Source organism: Papaver somniferum, chromosome 2 (assembly GCF_003573695.1).
Source record: "Papaver somniferum cultivar HN1 chromosome 2, ASM357369v1, whole genome shotgun sequence".
Taxonomy (NCBI): domain Eukaryota; kingdom Viridiplantae; phylum Streptophyta; class Magnoliopsida; order Ranunculales; family Papaveraceae; genus Papaver; species Papaver somniferum.
In genome coordinates this window covers 147,969,482-147,979,886 of record NC_039359.1, presented here as the reverse complement: position 1 = coordinate 147,979,886, position 10,405 = coordinate 147,969,482, and the positions used below count along the sequence as shown (strand labels likewise).

Sequence of the window (10,405 nt, the reverse complement as noted above, 5' to 3'; positions counted from 1 at the left end):
TTATGTGCCAAACACCTAAAGCGTCGTTTTTATGAATCCAAAAAATACACATGTTCTTAGCCTCGACAACAATGCTATAATAAAAAATGCACAGCAGACTAGAAATAATTGTCATGTATGCTAATTATATATAAAAATCTTTATTCACTCTTTTGCGTTTCATAACTTGAATTATTTTTTTTGCAGAACCACTCTCTGTAACCAGTCTTTCGGCATCTGTTGGGGATGATTCGAAGATGCAGAAGCAGCCATCATCCGTTCTGTATAATTTAAGTAAAAAGATTCAGGTGAGGGTTAATTATTCTTTCTAAACCAAATGCAGTTTTTGCTCCTTTCTTTTCTCTGTCTTGATTTTGTTTTGCACATTTTTTTTACGAAAATGGGCTATATAGCCAAAAGTGCACATTTTCTGGGCCAAATGGACAGTTAGGATTCAGCCTGGGTCAAATGGACAGAGGAATCTTTAAAATGAGGAGTTTACGTTACTACCCTTTTGAAACCGTCAATGGGATATCTTCTTCTCGTCTTCTCTGTCTCCTGAAACATAACCAGATCTAAAAAAAAGCCAGAGAAAGCTCTCGTTTTCCATCACTTCTGCACCTCATCTTTCTCGTTTTCCATCAGCTCCATTACCAAACAAACAAGTATCATCGTCTTCGTCTTCTTTCTACACCGTCTCCAATATCAAAACCAGTAACATCATCATGCACCTCTACCATCTCCATATCCTCCACAAATCACCAACACCACCATCGACATCATCAACTTTATCCAACAACACCATCATAGATACCAGCAACACCACCATCAAAATGGGTTTTCGTAATTTGATTAAATTTCTCAAATTAGGGTTTTATGTTAATTCGATTTCAGAAGATAAGAAATTGGTACTCTGCAATTTCCCAAATTAGGGTATTACTCTGTTTTTTGTTGAGATTGCAGAGTACTCTGTTTTTTTCCAATTGGTAAGGATGAAGACTATGCTCAAATTGGTAAGTTTCTTGACCTTAATTGTGTTTTGATTTCAAATTCGTTCATCTTAATTAGATTAAACCGGTTTTATCTTGTGCTAGATTTAGTTGAACATACATGGCGAAAATGGGTTTCATCCTATACTAAATTGGGTTGAATTTGGTTTCACCCATTTTAAACTACCATGCAACTAGTTTTCATCCTATACTAAGTTGGTTTGAATTTGCTTTCACCCATTTTAAACTAGGATGAAACCAGTTTCATCTATAGGTAGGATGAATCTATGATTTTTGAATTAGGTATCACTCATTGTAAACAAGGATGAAACTGGGTTTCATCCTATACTAAACTGGGTTTCATCCTATACTAAACTGGGTTTCATTCTAATGATTAGGATGAAACTGAATTTGGTTCCATCCACATTCACACTAGGATGAAAATGGTTTCATCCCATTTTAAATTGAGTTAAATTGAAATTTGTTTCCGTACAAGCTTAAAATAGGAGGAAACCAATTTCATCATTTCTTAGATTGAATAGAATTTTGTTTTCATCCATGTTTGAACTTGGATGAAACCAGTTTCATCTAATTTCAACAGTGGATTGAATTTGGTTTCACCCATGTTTAATCTTAGATGAAACTGGTTTCATCCAGTTTTAGATTGGGTTGAGTTAGGTTTCCCCCATGTTGAAACCAGGATGAAAATGATTTCATCCTGTTTTAGATTGGGTTGAGCTGGTTTCATCATGTTCAAACTGGTTTATGTATGTTTATATTGCTCATTGTTGTTATGGAGCACTATCTGTTGAGTGTTTGAGCTCATGTAATGGTAAACTGGCCTTTTTATCCATTACTAGGGTTCTTGTTTGCTGGGTTGTTTGTCTGTTGAGATATATGGCTACTTACTGTCATTTTTTGAACTACTGTTATCCTTATTATCTACAACTTGTTTTTGTTTTATGGTTTTGAACTACTGTTATCCTTATTATCTTGCGAAATCCACCTGCGATCCCATCAACCTGTACCCATTTGAAAATCTCAGGCCAACATACTTCTATGCAGCTCATACTTCATTCTTTGTTGCTCGATTATATTCCGTTTCAGCTCAACCTGCACCTGCATGCCTATGCCTGCTATTTCAGCTCCATCTCAAGTGCATCTCATTCTCTACTCATACATCTACCAGCACCTCATTTGAGCCTCATTCTAGCTTCCCAGCATCAACTAGTAGCACTATCTCTTCAAAGACATTGAACTCATGGCATCAGTTCCCATTACAGCAACTGCAACTCAAACTCACTGCACACCAACTTGACTTACCACTCTCCAGTTGTTTCAATTCCTAAACATACATCTGATTGTTGCAGGTTCAGCACAACCCAGGCCATTGCATTCAATCCTTGGCAGTTATCCATGCATGCAACTGAACTGCAATATAGAGCTCCACCATTTCAGCGACCGCAATCAAGCAGCAACATCTCATTACGGCAGCAACAGCGTCACATCAACAACTGAAGCTGCACATTACAGCATCTCTGCAAGCCAACTCCAGATCTTGCACTTCCAGCTCTAACCCGCGGAACCAATTCTGCTTTATGAGACTACTCTGTTTTACGATAACCATTGCTTCATGATTACTATGTTCTATGAGATTACCAGTTTTATGAGATTGCCCTGTTTTATGTTACTCTGTTTTATATTGCTAAGATTACTTTGTTTTTGCTGGGATTACTCTGTTTTATGTAACTTCATATTTTCTTTTTTGCAGAGATCGAGTTCAATTAGAAGTTGGTGTTGTTGTTATTCATGAAGCAATGGTTATCGTGGAAGTAGGTGGACTGGTGATGACATCATTTGAACTCGATTGTCAACTGAATGGTTGTAATTATACGTACGTAGAAGCTCTGAGTAGGTTGTGTTGTGGTAGTTGTTGTGTAAAATGATAAAGCTCTGAGTAGGATCTGTTGTGTAGAATTTTTTTTAATTACCCTGAAACAGAGTACTCTGTTTAATATATTAACTCATGAAACAGAGTACTCTGTTTTTTTTCCTGAGATTGCAAAGTACTCTGTTTTTTTTTCCAACCTTTACTAACCCAACGCAGTAAAGATTTGTAGAACATAGGGACATATTTGTCTCTTCAGGTTAATAAATAAAAAATATTTTGGACCAAATATCCATTTTGGCTAAATGAACAATATTTTTCTGTTTTTTGGCTATATAAACAGTATTAAAGCGAACAATCTATTTCACCCAAGAATTTTCTGTTTTGATCTTTTTGACCAATTTTGTGTTTTTTTTAATTGTGCCGCATAGTTTTGTTTTTCACTGAACTTTCTTACAATTGTGATATCCATTCATGTTATAAATGTCTTTTTATTGTTCTAGCTAATGTTTGTTTCCTTTTCTTAATGTTGGATGTGTATTGGGTGCTTTGGATTAATGGCAGGGGCATCGACAAACCCGTGGGCTGCCTGAAGAACAGATATGCGATAATCAAGTAAGTATCTTTTTTATCTTTCTTTTAGTTTGATGTATTTAGCCTTGGAGTTATTATATTAAATCTTAATTACATTACGAAACGGTGCTTGCCGTCTCAGCTCAAAATGGAATATAGCACATGGCTCTTAACCATGTAGTTATGGGTTTTTTTGATTTCCACTAAAAACAACCAAACCTGCTAACTATGCAAAAGTCTATAATATTCCATGAAAATTTTCTGATATTTTTAATTAATTGCATTTTGTATCGAACTCCATGAGTAAGCCAGCAACCTTTCTTTGCAATTCATCTTTTGCAGCACTCAACTGCATTTTTGCTGCCATCTTTATCTTCTCTTCTCACAAATTAATCAATGACAATTCATACGACAAGTCTACCAATATTGATGCATATCCATGACCGAGTTCGTAATATTTTGTGCCGCCATTGCTGAGATTGAATAAGACGAGGCCGGGATAACTTTTCTTGATGGAATATATATGGCCATATACATATTTCCACTTTAGCATGCTTCATCTTTAGAAGTTTGCTCAAAACATCCTTGCAGCATCTTGAAAAAAAAAAGCAAAAAATAGCTCATATTAATACGTTAATGAGAAGACGAAAGCACAATAACCTATTACTCGCATGATAAATATAGTTTTCATGGTTAACGACGAAGGTGATAACTAAATATTTCGGCACAAGAATATGTGAAAACCAAATATTTCACATAAAAAAATATTTGGAACCATGAAACCGCCACAACAATGGTTGAAACTAAACAAGCTCTTTCCTAACTACATAAATTAAAATTTCAACATCCTAACAAAATATAAAGTGGATCATATACCTGTTAGCAGGGACGGGCCTAGCAAGGGGTTCACCGGCTATAGCCCGTCCCTAGATTTGGTAAATATTTTTTCAAGAGTATACGTATTTAGTTACCTTGGTATTGGACCTTTTGGTGTTATAACCCAGCACTGAATTGAGTTGGCCCATATTCAACTTTGAACGTGCGAGTGCATTGGGTGGGAGTCAATAATTGATACGTGTATACAGTATCCAAAATATCGCGTCCCACTCCACCGTTCGAATTCATCTTATGTCATTTTCTGAGTCCCCCACAAATCGTACTTTGGTACTTTGAATCCACTAATCGTATCAGCAGATTAGTTTTAATGTTTTTTCTTCTTATCTCTGATTCAAATATCTTATTCTTGTCAACCTTAATCATTTACATCTCCTAGCTAAATTAAAATTATATAAAATGAACACTGAATTATTATTTTCCAAAGCTCTCAGTTTTATGCTAATCCACTAAAAAATTGTAGATTGGTTTGGTAATCAAAATTATAAATTAATCGATTGTACAGTTTAACAAATGAAGTTGTTCTACAGAGTTAGAAAATGAGCAACACAAAATACATATTGAACCTACTGATCTTACAATGCACTATTAAGAATATTACTCGCAATTGTTCTACACTTTTCTCCAGTTTCCCATGGTTTCATAATTTTGTCCATATTTTAGCTCATTTGGAGTCGTTTGCTATGCAAGAGTTGTACTTTGAATTGCTTAATCATGATTCTTGGGGCCGTAACTTCCCCTCACCGTAGGTGGTACTTTGCCGCTGAGTTCCTCTCGACGGTTCTTTTCCACTTTACACTCATAATATTTGTCTACTTCTAAAGAATTTTGTCGTCATCACAATCATCATGTCACTCTTATAGACCACAGAGTCTATAGTCTAGTTAGTAATTCGGGATTCGGCAAACGTACGGAACGGCAAACGTACGAGTATTATACGGTTTTGTAAAATTCAGATTCGGTCTAAAATTCGGTCAATGGGACGTGATTCGTCAGTAATTCGGAACGGCATACGTACGTGTATGATTCGATTTATAAATGTGAGTTCGGCTCTGAAAATTCGGTATCTATATATAACAAATAATTTGTATTTATAAGGTCATAGACCAATTTTTATGCATATGTGTGAGTTGTTTAAAGAAAAAATAAACTTAATATGATGATATTAATAATATATACAACATTAGTTATCCAAGAGGACGCCGTATGGTGGTTTAGATGTTTGGTTAGTGAGTTTGAGATCTCTCTCACCTTCACCTTCAAATCTCTTCAGTCTTTTTTGTTTCATAAAAATCACAACACGTCTAATATTCGGTCGTGTATGCTCGGGAGGCAGTAAAGCCCAAAAAATGGAGTATTTGAAAAGTAAAAGCTAAAGAATTTATGGCGAATTAAACGGACGTATCATTCGGGATACGTAAAATTCGTGAACGGTTCGCGAATAATTCGGAAATGCCACATAATACGCGACTTGGGTTCGGAGTTGCAAACGTACGCGAATAAGACGGTAAAATTCGTGATACGGAAAAATTCACGAATGATTCGTGAATCATTCGCGAACTTACTAACTAGGGTCTATAGCCACATGTTCCTCAATTCTTTAAATATTTTTATGTTTTTAGACTTTGATCTACATTAGCTGTTTATTCATGTGCAGCTTCTGTGGGGTGTTGGACTTCCACTAGGTGAACTCATTTTTCTAGGTTGTGTATAAGGGTGCACACGGTACGGTTCGGCGCGGTTCTTGATGAGGCCGAGTACCTGTATCTCCCTAACCTCGGTTCCAAAATTTTGGACTGATACCTGTACCCTGTATCTCGGTTCCGGTATCATTCGGTAGACGTGTGGTACCAGGTACGGTTCCGGTTCGGTTCTAGACCAAAAAAAATCCTGAACATCTTGCAAAGAGCTCAGTCCGTAATATACTTGAAATTCATCTTTAATGTAATCGCCATCGATTTTCTATATGGAGGATCTCAGACTTCCCACCAATTCATGCAACTCATCTTCACCTGGTTTTTTCAATGGTCCTACTAGTGCAGGCGCAATGAGACTCCCTATAGAATGGTCAGGCAATGGAGGAATCATCCTTCGGCGTATGTTCACGGCCATACACAACATGGATGGTTTTGAATCTACCATAAACTTTAGCTTCGAAGCACACTGCCATAACAACGATGTTACTGATTCCACCTTCGTCGGGTTTGCTACATGTAAATTATTGGCAGCTTTGGCTTTAAGAGCAACAATTTTGGATTAACGATATCACTGTCTCCTGGATCCATTTTGAATGGAAGAACATTAACGAATGTTCTTAATGATGCTGCATCAGCGATATTATGCAACACAGAAACTCCAATTACCATTCCGCCACAATCAAACATGTTAACTTGAATTACTAGTTGCACCAGATTATTTCTGCATGTACCTGATTCCTTATTGTAATGGAGGTTCATAGGAATGAATTGATCCATAATATAACCTTCATTAGTAACACAAGAAGAGAGAAGACGGAAAAAAAAAAAAAAAAAAGAGAGAGAAACCCTTGCCAAGTTTTTCTATATATACCACCCCTAAATCTAATGGCTATCATTAGTCTACTACCCCTAAATCCAATGATTATAATTCTTCGGTACATTCGGTCCGGGATGGTACGGGATTAGGGAAGGACCGTGTACCTGTACCTGTTTAGTCCCGATTCCTATTTTTTGGACCGGTACCCGTACCCTTCCTTGGTTCGGTACAAAAACATATACGATTCCACCGGTTCCGGAACGGTCCGCTGGTCCGACTCGGTTCCTGTGCACACTTAGTTGTGTAGGGTATAGATGAAAAGCTCTTGGAAATGGTTCCAAAGCCTCTTCATACTGTTTTATAAGTGCATAAAGATTACATTGTATAGGCGTACGGAGGAAGGAAGTAAAATGTATGACTTTCGGTAGATTCGAACTACTGACTCGAGATAAACGACAACACTAACTACTGAAACTCAGACCTCATTATACCCTTGGAACCTCATACAAAATGAATGACGATGAAACATGCTACACCTTATGAAATGAATCACGGATACATCGTATCAGGGCAAGTGATGCATAACGGTTAATAGAACTACTTACATTTCGCATAACTTTTTTTAATTAGATAAAGTGTGTGTGGTTTTCCTTTAATTTTTTTGTTCATTATGCACTGCAACAAGATTTACAGGAGAAATACAATATGATATGGGGCTATGTTTCGCTCTTTTGTGGTTAGTTTGTATATAATAATAAGGTATCTTTATTGTATATATAATTTGAGTACAAATTGCTATCTCACATTGAAAGTTAGGCTAAAAGTTGGAATTCTAGAGCTCCTGGCCCCCTACCAATAAGAATCAAGAGTTTTCCGGTTTATTTGGCTATTTTCCGGTTTATATAGTTTCCAGACTTATCTCAAAACCCTTTTTTTTTTCTCAAAATCATTATCTATTGTCGTATCTTTTCTTCTTCTCTTTCACTCTTTCTCTCTCACGGTTGTGTCTTCTGAAATCTTGATTTTTTGATTGTTTTGTTAACTTTTGATTTCTTGATTTATTTGACAACTTCTGAAAACACAAGTTGTCGTAACTTTTTTTTTTTACTGATTTGAGATGATTCTCTATATAAGGGTTCTTTCGGTTATAGCAAACTGATTAAATATTTGTTTTGTTGTATGAGAATGTTGATGTTACAGCAATTGCTGGGAGTGGTTGAAATACTTCAATTGATGACCAATTGTCATCATTTATAGAAGAGAAACCAGCTGGAAAAGCATGAAGATGAATTTTGCATTTTAAACTAGCTAGAGATGTCAAGCGAGAAGAGCAAACTTGGTGATCAAATTTCGCAGCTAATTAGACACATTAATTGGAGCAATATGATAAGTAAACGGGCACGGTTTGTATTGTTACGTGAAATTCTGCAAATTTTTAAGTTTAGGTTAAGTAAATGATTCATTTTTTTTTCTAAACCTGTGTTGTTTTTATCATTGGATTTTCTGTCAGTCGATATTATCATCTGTTTGACTAATGGCTTTATGTCCACATATATAGGTACTTCGGATGGGTTTCCAGATATGCTCTATCTCTCCAAAGCGGTAATTGAGGAAGGTAAGGCCTGGATTACTCGGGTCGGCATCTCTCAAAAGTGTTACAATCTTGATGTCATGGAGATCAATGATGTGACCAGATTGGATTTGCATACTCTACCATAATGTAAGTAGCATTCCCCATTGTTCAAATTTGCACCGTACCATTTAGTTCTCTCAGACTCTCACTGATAGGATGTCATCTTATGACTGCCTCAGGGTGATTAACTATGTATGGTTGTTCCTAAGAACTTGATTTTCTTTGATGAAAATTATTCCTTTCACAATTTCATCGTTGATGACGAAGAGAAACTTCCATCCCTGTAGGAATCAACACTGTGTCTTCTTAAAGTGGGATACCGATATGAAGGTTCTCAGTAGAAATTCCAGGGAAACCCCTCACCACAAGTTTAAGCTAACAATTCAAAAATTTGTTTATTAGATTCTGAGGAAAAGGGTTGCTATATATTATTGCTAGGCTACAGTTTATGTTGTTGCTATTTGAAGGTCCAAAGGAAGAATCCACTCATCGAGACGGGGTTATTCGGAACATCACACGTTGATCAACTAGTATTCATCTGCTTCTTACGTTCCACTAATATGATATGCCTAACCCACTATATCACTCAAAATTAGCACAACATCATCAAGGAAAGTTATTATAGATTCAAGAGAAATGGTCAGTCTAAAAGCACAAAATTGGTACTTGATTGCTAATGGATAACAAGGAGGTTGACAACGAAGAACAAATATAGTTGGAATAAGAACAAGCAAAATGAAAAACATGAATATGGTGGGAAGAACTTGGTCTTAATGTAGAGGGCCGTCTCTACTTTCTGGATCTCGATGATAAGCATCCTCCGCATTTTGAGCAAAAACATTTCTGCCGCTAGAAATCTGATTTGGTAACACAAATGCCAAGACATGATATATAGAGCGGTTCTTCAATGATGCAAACCTGGTACGCTGTCCTCAAAACTTCAACTTAGAATTGTATTTATATATGTGGATAGATAGACTGGTAGGGAGGACTAATGTTTATTATTCTTTTTGCAAGGAAGGTATATCTTCCTTGACGGCTTCTGTGATTTGGCTACTGTAAGAGCAACTGCAGTGGTGCGATCAAAACCAAATATCAAAGATCAAAAAAAAGATCAAATTTTGGGTTTAGTCCGTGTTGTCACGTAACGGTGGCGATTAAAATTTGGTCGCGCGTAATTTAAAGATCCGCCCCAAAAAAAATTTATCGGGCGTATCTCAAATGTCCGCCCAATCAATCACCAGGCGGACTTTAAGTTTACGCCTGTCAACAGGCGTACTTTAAGTTTACGCCTCATTTTTTTTTTATTTTTTTTAATTTGAATTTTCATCGGGCGTAATTTAAATCTCCGCCCGTTAACAAGCGTACTTTAAATTTACGCCCAGCAACAAGCGTACTTTAAATTTACGCCCGACTATATTAGGATTTGGTATTTGGTCGCGACCAAATATGGTCTGGAATTTGATCTTTGGATGGGATTTGATCTTTACTCCGTCCCACTGCGTCACGATCTCATCCCAAATTTTTGGTTATACTCGCCCACTGTGGATGCTCTAAGAGTATAAAAACAGTTCCACCGACTATTTCTTTGTCATGATTCTCTATAAGACTTTAGGTAAGGCAAATAGTGGAATAGATTCAAAATATCATGCATATCGATCTTCACCATCTTATTATTAAGAGTTTTTGCAACATTTGTTTCTAGGCACATTACCCTGTAAGCATTGTGGACAATATTAGAATTTATGGCACTGGACATTCAATTCCATGCATTATTATCGTAAAAAAAAACATGGGACTTAAAGATTTGGGACAGTCGATATGCGTCCGGGCAACGCACAAACAATAGTTTAATCAACTTGAACCCGTGCAACGCACGGGTAAGACCCTAGTCATTATATATTTAAGCACTTTATCAAATTTGTTGGTATCTAA

At 36.5% G+C, this 10,405-nt stretch overlaps 1 long non-coding RNA gene across 1 annotated transcript; it reads left to right on the top strand.

Moving 5' to 3' along the window:
* Positions 1 to 7,819: 7,819 nt before the first annotated feature.
* Positions 7,820 to 9,480, top strand: LOC113354100. The gene is made up of 3 exons (XR_003361675.1): positions 7,820 to 8,240; positions 8,396 to 8,557; positions 8,650 to 9,480. It is a non-coding gene; the product is annotated as an uncharacterized LOC113354100 (long non-coding RNA).
* The last annotated feature ends 925 nt before the right edge of the window (positions 9,481 to 10,405 follow it).